The 9425-nt window shown below is 46.9% G+C and overlaps 1 pseudogene; it reads left to right on the top strand.

Annotated features, from left to right (window-relative positions):
• Positions 1-9162, top strand: LOC109781967 (coatomer subunit beta-1-like; annotated as a pseudogene).
• Positions 9163-9425: the final 263 nt, after the last annotated feature.

Below are 9425 nucleotides of genomic sequence, written 5' to 3' on the forward strand. Positions count from 1 at the left end.
CTGAAGCGCGCCATCATGCTCCACCTCAACGGCGACACGGTGCCCGACCTCCTCATCACCGTCGTCCGCTCCGTCCTCCCCTCCAATCCAAGGAACACATCATCCAGAGGCTCCTCCTCGTCTACCTCGAGGTCGTGGACAAACGGGACAAAGCCTCCGGCAAGATTATCCCGGAGATGATCCTCGTCTCCCACCACCTCTGCAACAACCTCCAGCACCCCAACGAATACATCCGCCGCGTCACGCTGCGGTTCCTCTGTCGGCTGCGCGAGCCGGAGCTGCTGCAGCCGATTGTGCCCGCCATTATCGCCAATCTCAAGCACCCGCACCCTTTCGTCCGCCGACACACGCTCTCCGCAATCTCTGTCATCTTCCGCCTGCCTTGTGGCGAGCAGCTCATTCCAAACGCGCCTTACCTTGTGGAGCGTGCTCTCGCCATCGAGCAGGACCCAAGCGCACTGAGGAACGCGTTCCTCATGCTCTGCAACTGCTCGCCGGATCATGCCAATGCTTACCTGCTCGGCAATGCTGCCCGCGTCGCCGAGTGGCCCATCGCCCTCCAGATGGCCGCCCTCGATTTCGTTTCATTAATGGGAAAAGGGGCTTTTACCCCGGTTGATAAGAGCCTTTTGTCCCGGTTTTTGAACCGGGACTAAAGGATCGTTACTAAAGCCCTAACCCTTTAGTAAGGGGAGCCTCTTTTCCTACTAAGTGTAAGAACCGGGACAGAAGGTCCTCCACGTGGCCGCTGCTGCCAGCCCAGGCAGGGGGGCCTTTGGTCCCGTTGGTGCCACCAACCGGGACCAATAGGCAGGGCCTTTTGTCCCGATTGGTGTCACCAACTGGGACCAATAGGCATCCACGCGTCAGCATTTCAGGGGCTGGGGTTTTTGTTTTTTTTGGGGGGGGGGGGGGGGGGGGGGGTTGGGGGGTTTTGGGGGTTAATTTAGGTGTTTCATATATTGTGTTAGCTAGCTAATTAATAGAGAGAAGTGTCCTCTCTTATCTCCGTGCTTGGTCGACGCTACGTACTATATACGTATGGAGAGGACTAGACACGCTAGCTAGTAAGCAAATGAAGGAAACAGAAGATCGTCATGAACATATGCATACAGAGAGAAGTGATATCGACCACCTCTCCTTCTCCGAGAGATTGGTCGAACAACAAGTTCTCGTATATCTATCTGACACTACCGGCTACATATATACAATAATTATCTCTTACAATATAATCTCCTAATTAAATTGTAAGAACACAGGGTCCACATAGTATTCTCCGTTTTCAGCGATCACGTGGTCAAGGAAGAATGCCGCCAATTCCTCTTGAATTGCTCGCATACGATCTTCTGCTAGGAGTTCATCCCGCATCCGAAACATCTAATTTGAAGAAGGGGGTCAATACATATATATATATATATATATATATATATATATATATATATATATATATATATATATATATATATATATATATATATATATATATGAATAAATGAAACTCGACACAAATGATGGTAATAAAATAAAATTGTGAATATTATTGCTTACGCACTTCATATTGTTCGTCAGAGTAGCCCCGCTCACAGGTCGTGTGGCGGATAGACTCGCAAATGTAGTATCCACAGAAATCATTCCCTTGTTCCTGCCACAACCACTTTACAAGAAATAGAGGTCAATCTAATTGATAAGCAAGCATGCTAAATGGTATTGATGAAACTAGCGCTTGAATCACTAGGAGATGTGCGGAACATGCTACTATAGTACTTACTTTCGGGTGTCTAAATTGCAGCTTCTTCGGTAGTCCCGGAGCTTTTGTGATGAATTTTCTCCAAACCCTGCCAGACAAAGAAAACAATTACTTGATATCAGGAAATGAACAAAGTTGCTGATATGGTGGATAATGATCGATTTAACTTACTTCTCGAGCATTTGAGTCATGTCCGCATAGTCCTGGGAATCTTTTCGTCTCGAGTCTAAGACGGTTACTACTCCCTGCTCAAGCTTAATCTCTAGGAGAATATAGCGAAAGTTGCGCATGCATGCATAAGACATCAATTACATTACCATAACCTGGACTAATAAGGGAAACCGAATATGCACAAGACAGTAACACTCACTTGAAGTTGTAAGGAAAGAGTATTATATCTTTGTTTTGATTTAATACCAACGATCGTAGCAGGTTGGCCTCGGCTTCTTTGGCATGTTTTTCAACCGTATATGCATCTATGAGATTTGTGTTAATGAACCCAATATCACCGATTTGTCTTTTCTTCAATTCGGCGATCTTCAATCTGCATAATATAGTGAGGATAATTATAAATACATGCAATGAAAGAGCTGACCTATATAGAGAGACTTAATGACAGAAGTAGTACTACTTACAGACAGTAGCAAGTGATCGTTGATTTATCGAGGGCCTTTTGATTGAAAAACTGGAAGAACTCCTCAAATGGAACATTCAGCGGTTCAATTCCAACGAGGTCATGCTCCGGTTTAACTCTCAGCATCAAAGTATTCATCCCATCAGACTCTCTGCAGGTTTTCATGTACCAATCATGTAATCTTCGCATCATCGTTGTTAGAGATCTTTCATCTTTGACGAGAGGCTTCCCGTAATGGTATTTGTGTTCGTCCACCTCCATGATTTCATAATGTACATCGTCGGGTAGGTAATCTCCAAGATTGCTGTAACCGGCCACCATCCTCGGATCATTAGCGACGATGTCTTTAGACACCTTGAGCGGGGGGCACGATTGGTTCGCTTGTTCGCCGAGCTGGGCAATTTTTTTCCCAGGTCGTCGTTCTTTTAACCTTTGATCACTGACAATACTTCCCGACCGCTCCGCTTCGACAAATGTCTTTGCAATAATGCGCTCATAGTTGCCTTTCGGCGGAGACTTTGGTGGTTTTGTCAGGGCATCCAGAGTGCGCTTCGCTTTCACCGGATCTACCTACTCCTCTGGAGGTGGATGTTTCTTTGCTTTCACCCCTTCAAAGAAGTTCTTCACTTCGGCTCGCACGATCTTCGCGTTCTCCTCCTCGGTCCTCTCGTATGGTAACTTCTCTGGAGTCTTCAGAGAAGGACCGAATCTATATTGCCTCCCGCCTCTGGCAGCTGTACTGCTAGACGCCGGCAGAGCAGCCGGAGCGGCGGCGGGTCTCTTCCGCCCTTGCTGACGAGGCGGAGAAGGAGGAGGTTGGCTGCTCTGGCACGCCGGCGCAGGCGGAGAAGGAGGCGGAGTGCCGCCACGCGCCGGAGAAGGAGGCTGAGTGCCCTGATCACTCGCCGGAGGAGGAGGCGGAGGAGGAGGCGGAGTGCCGCCACAAGCCGGAGAAGGAGGCGGAGTGCCCTGATCACTCGCCGGAGGAGGCGGCGGCGGAGTGCCCTTACTCGCCGGAGGCGTCCAGTTCGGAAGGTTAATGAGCTCCTTCCGCCATAGGCACGGAGTCTTCAAAGCTAAACCCAGCCGAGTCTCCCCTTCACCGGTAGGGTGTCAAGCTGGAGGTCCTCAAATCCCTCCGTTATTTCATCCACCATCACCCTAGCATATCCTTCTGGAATCGGCCGGCAGTGGTAGGTTGCGCCGGGTTTAGGAGGTAAAACAGAGCCAACAGCCACCTTGACTTTGAAGTTCTGTCATTCCGCCATAAGGTGGCAATGTTGAGACTCCGTGATAGCATCCACGGGGTAGCTAGCAGGAGCCGTCAAGACATGCTCCGGCTGAAGCAGCTCGGTGGAAGCCACGCTGCTTCTCCGCTGAGATGGCGGGGTAGCTTCGGGGGTAGTTTCGGCATGTCGATTGCCGTCTCGTTCCTCTAGCGCTTGAACCCTTTCGTGCAGCTTCTGAATTTGGGTCTGCTCCATTTTTTCCTCCTCTCCTGGCTTTTGTAACCGCCTGCGTCCGGAAAACCAGCCTTCCACGAAACGGAGCCTGGCGTGCCTCGTGTCCGTCCAGGGTGCTCAGGATTCCCGAGGGCCATTGTGAGCTCATCGTTCTCTCTGTCTGGTACGAACGTCCCTTCCTGCGCTGCATCGATATATTGCTGAATCTTCTTGAATGGTATTCTCAAAAGCTCGTTCGTCCAAACGCACCTCCCTGATACAGGGTCCAAGGTTCCGCCAGCCCCGAAGAACTAAGTCCGGCAACGGTCTGTGCAGTTCATTGTCTGTGCTTCGATCCCTTTTTCAAGCAGATCATTCTCAGCCTTGGCCCACTTAGGCCGGGCTTTGAGGTAGCCACCTGACCCCGTGCGATGGTGAAACTTCTTCTTCGCAGCATTCTTCTTGTTTGTCGCTGACATCTTCTTACTCTTTTCCGATGTCTTGTGGGCCACAAATGCGGACCAGTGATCTCTGATCTTCTCATACCGGCCGATGAATTCTGGTGTCTCTTCTTTGTCGACAAACGTTTTCAGCTCATTCTTCCACCTCCTGAATAGGTCTGCTATCTTCTTAAGAGCATGAGACTTGATTAATTGCTCTTTAACTGGCTTCTCCGGATCCTCCTCTGGCGGTAGGGTGAAATTTGCCTTCAGCTCAGTCCAAAGATCATCTTTCTGCATATCATTGACATAACACACCTCAGGGTCTTCCTTCTTAGGCTTATACCATTGCTGGATGCTGATCGGGATCTTTTCCCTAATTAGAACCCTGCACTGAGCAGCAAATGCATCCTTTGTCCGGATGGGTTCAATCGGTTGGCCGTCGCGCGTGATTGCTGTGATCTCAAACCTTTCATCCGAGCGCAACTTTCTCTTCGGCCCTCGTCTCTTTACCGAAGTTGTGCTCGATCCGGAGGGCTAGAAAAAAGAAGAAAGACGATTGTTAATTAATATGTGTACATACCAAAACAATGAATGCATCAATTAGCTAGTCAGCACAGGCTTAACTAATATATTTACCTGGCCGGACTCTGTTCGGTCACCGGAGCCGTCACCACGGGCTCCTTCTTGCACCAGCATTGGGTCACCGGAGCCATCATAATCATGTCTTTCCTCCTCCACTCTTCGATCACCGTAGCCTGCTTCTTCACCCTGTTCTTCCAGACCATCATTGTCGTTAAGATACGACAAGATATCACCTCTGGCTAAGATTATGTCCCCCAACACCTCTTCTGCTTGCTCGTCTCGTCCGTGCTCCATTGTTTCTGCAAATATTACAACATAGCAATTATTACACAAACATGACAGCAGGTGGATATATTAGTGCAAACGTAGACCTAGCTTATTTCGGGTTTGGGGTGGCCTCGGCAACGCTTCAAGGGTAGGGGCGCGGCGGGAGGGGGTAGGAGACCGACATCGTTTTTTTAGGGTTTGGGTATCCTCGAGAGTTTTGGTCGAGCGACAGGGCCGGGGGGTGCTCCCGTGGTATAAGTTATCACGGTCGACAGGGGGTATAAATATCGACCGTCCATCATGTCGAAGTTATCTGGGAGGGAGTTATATATATCGACAACGACGACATACATACATGGGAAAATAATGTTATCGGGGAGGGGGTATATCGACCCCCCCCACGTGTTGAAGTTATCGGGAGGGGGTTATATCGACAACGACGACATACGTACATGGGAAAATAATATTATCGGGGAGAGGGGTATATCGACGACGACAGACCCGATAAAACATAAGAAAACGAAGAAGAAATAAAAAGAGGAGAAGAAGAAAGGAATAGAGGAGAAGATCGAAGAAAAAAAGAAGAAGAAAAAAGAGAAGAAGAAGAAAGGAATAGAGGAGAGAAGAAGAAAAAATAGAATTTTTTCTATTTTTTCTTCTTCTCTTCTATTCCTTTCTTCTTCTCCTCTTCTTTTTCTTCTTTTTTCCTCTTCTTATTTATTTCTCCTCTTCTTCTCCTTTCTTCCTCTTCTTATTTTCCTTTTTCCTCTCCTTCTTTTTCTTCTTCTTCCTTTGCTAGCTCATCCCACGTACGTACACCATTTCCATTCCACAGCTGTAAAAGTTCTTCAACTAATGGCCTTAGATACACATCAATGTCGTTGCCAGGTTCCTTAGGGCCTTGGATGAGAACTGGCATCATAATGAACTTCCGCTTCATGCACATCCAAGGAGGAAGGTTATACATACATAGAGTCACGGGCCAGGTGCTGTGATTGCTGCTCTGCTCCCCGAAAGGATTAAAGGCCTTGTGCTGCCCCGCGTCAAAAGTTTAGTCCCACCTCGCTAGTTGAGAGAGCTCGAGAGTGGTTTATAAGCGCTGCTGTGCCCACCCTCTCGAGCTCCTCTCAACTGCAGGCTTTCGGGCCTAACCGTTCTCTTTGTCTGTGGGGCCAACTGGGCCTTCTGCGGGCCTGAATCCTGGCCCATGGATGGGTTTCAAGTCGTATTCAGGCCGTGGTGGCCTAATAGGTGGCATATTTTTTTCCCCTATTTTCTGTTTTCTCTTTTGCTTTATTTATTTTGTTTTGTTTCTACTTAGAACAAAAAACTTATTTATTTTATTCCATTTTGTTTCTAATTACTTATGTATTTTACTTTATTTATTTTATTTTTATTTATTTTACTGCTGCTATTTTTATTTAATTTATTAAGGTTTTTTTATTTTATTTACTATAGTTGATTTTATTTTATTTTATTAAGATTTATTTATTTTTATTTATTTTATTAAGGTTTATTTATTTTATTTACTATAAAAAAATGAACATAGATGTGCCTATAGAGAAAATTCAACCTAAATTCATAATAAATTTCTATGAAATTCAAAGAAATTTACTGTGAATTTAGGTCAAATTCCCTGTATAAGGGCATCTATTTTCACTTTGAGAGGAGCTCAACAAGGCAGAGAGGGACGGGCTTATAAACCGGTGTGAGCGCCCTTCGGTTGGCGAGGTGGGACTAAACTCTGACCGCTACTAGGACCAACCCTTTAGTCCCGGTTTGTGGTATGAACCGGGACTAAAGGGTGTGCCTCTGGTCCCAGGACCAATGGTGGTGGGCCAGAAGCGAGGCCCATTGGTCCCGGTTTGTCCCACCAACTGGGACCAAAGGGGCCGGACGAACCGGGACCAATGCCCCCACGAGATGCTTGCTCACATTAGTCCCGGTTCGTGACTGAACCGGGACTAACGTGAATATTGCCCTGTGACCAAAGCCCAGTTTTTACGTACATTGAGATCATCATGTCCCTCATCTCCACTGCCACAACTGATGTTGTTGTAGTGTATGATTGCGCACGCACGCTCTTGTCCGTGTCCCATGAACCGACGTTGATCCACGCTGCTGCAGAAGCCTACTTCCGGCTGCTCAGCTCACAGAGTGACAACAAGGTGAGGCTCATTATCTTGGACCGCCTGCACGAGCTGTGCGCCTCACAACGTCATATGATGGTCTCTTTTGTCATGGACATCCTGCACTCGCTTGCCAGCGCCGATGCTGATCTGGATGTCAGAAGCAAGGTTCTGGATTTGGTGATTGGTTTGCTCACCACGCAGAATGTGGAGAAGGCCGTTTTATACCTCAAGAACGAGGTTTCGGAGACAATGGACAGTGTGCACGAGATGGCCTATGAATACTACCTGGTGCTGGTGGAGACGATCCATGCCTGTGCCGTAGAGTACCCAAGTGTGGCTGGATTGGTGATGCACATCCTCTTGGATTTCCTTGTGTATGGTGGTGACATTGCTTCAGCTTCGGATGTCATTATGTTTGTGCGTGACGTCATTGGTACCGACCCTTTGCTGCGTGTGTCCGTGATAGTGAGGCTGGTTGATTTGTTAAGTTTTATCCAGGATTCCTTCATCTGTTCATGTGCTCTCTGGATCCTTGGGGAGTACTCGTTTTCGCTATCTGAGGTCCGGAGAGCCATCTCTACCATTATGCGCACACTTGGAGATCAGCCCTTCAATGATGTCTCTGAGAAAAGCGATGAATCTATTTTTGATTGCACTCCTACTAGTGGGTTGTTGGATTGCACGCATAGTCTCAGATTTCTCATTATGTCAGGTGATTTTCACTTGGCCGCCGTTGTTGCGTGTACGTTGACCAAGCTTGTGCTGAGGCTGGAGGAGGTTGAAGCAAACAAGGCATCAGCAGAGTCTTTGCTGATCATGGTGTCCATGCTGCAGCTGGGGAAGTCCTCTTACCTTCCCCACCCTATTGACAATGACTCATATGACAGAATTGTTTTCTGCGTTAGGTTGCTTTATAGCACTGATTATGATCATGCAAGGAAGGTTTGGTTGCTGCCATGCCGCCAGAGCTTCACAAAGATGCTTGCTGAGAAGCAATCCAGGAAGAAGAATGACAAGATGAAGGTCGAGGCACAGAATGCCCATGCACATACTGATGATTCCATTGATTTCTACCACCTGGTCAGCAGGAGCGGAATGGGCCAACTTATTGAGTTGGAAGATGAGTTCCAAGATGATTTAAAGGCTGTAACAGGTGAATTCAAGGATGCAGATGATGCAAATAAATTGAACCGCCCTATTCAATTGACAGGGTTCAGTGATCCTTTGTATGCTGAAGGATTTGTTACCGTTAATCAGTACTATGATACTGTACTTGATATTACAGTGATGAACCGGACACAAGGAACAATGCACAACTTGTGTTTGGAGTTTGCAACAGCATGTAAAAATGCAGTACTTGAACGCTCTCCGAAATACACCGTGGCTCCTAACGCAAGCGAGCAAATCCAGGCCAACATCAAGGTTTCTTCATCAAATGTTGGAATTATAATGACTCGCATCGTTTATGAGACTTCAGATGAAATGGGGACTTCAGAGGTGATCCTAAAAGATATGAACATTAGCATTGCGGATTACATGACACCTGCTACATGCAATGATGTAGCTTTCCGGAGGATGTGGGCTGAGTGTCCGTGGAAAGTTAAGATGAAGGTCAATACCTTGCTTCAGGATGAGAAGGCATTTGTGAATTTTATAATCAAGTCAACAAACATGAACTGCCTAACACCGTTGTCTGCGCTTGATGGGGACTGTGGGTTTGTTGCTGCCAATCTCTACGCGGAGTGTGTTTGGCGAGCATGCTTTGGTGAACATCAGCATAGAGAAGCAGCAGTCCAACTGTAAGCTCAGTGGCTACATCGCTATACGTGGCTATGTCCATGGACTGGTTCTTAATTTGACGCATACACTTATCCTTAAACAGCAGGCTACGGTTAATGCGGCCATGAGCGTGTGAGACGCGCCACAAGTATTTTCTTTATCCGTACAACTTGTTGTTCTTTTTCTATCGAACACAGATGTTCAGTGTTTCGAAAACAAAATACAATGATAAACAAAGAAATAATTTTGAGAACTTAGTATTTTATTCATCATCCTACATATTTCAAGTACATGGATGTTAATTATATGCTCCCGTAGGAGTTTGTCTGTCTGTTTATAGAGTTCATCATGTAGAATACAACGATGCAAAATTGATTGAAGTTTGACACTCGATATAAG

The sequence above is a fragment of the Aegilops tauschii genome, chromosome 3 (assembly GCF_002575655.3).
Source record: "Aegilops tauschii subsp. strangulata cultivar AL8/78 chromosome 3, Aet v6.0, whole genome shotgun sequence".
Lineage (NCBI taxonomy): Eukaryota > Viridiplantae > Streptophyta > Magnoliopsida > Poales > Poaceae > Aegilops > Aegilops tauschii.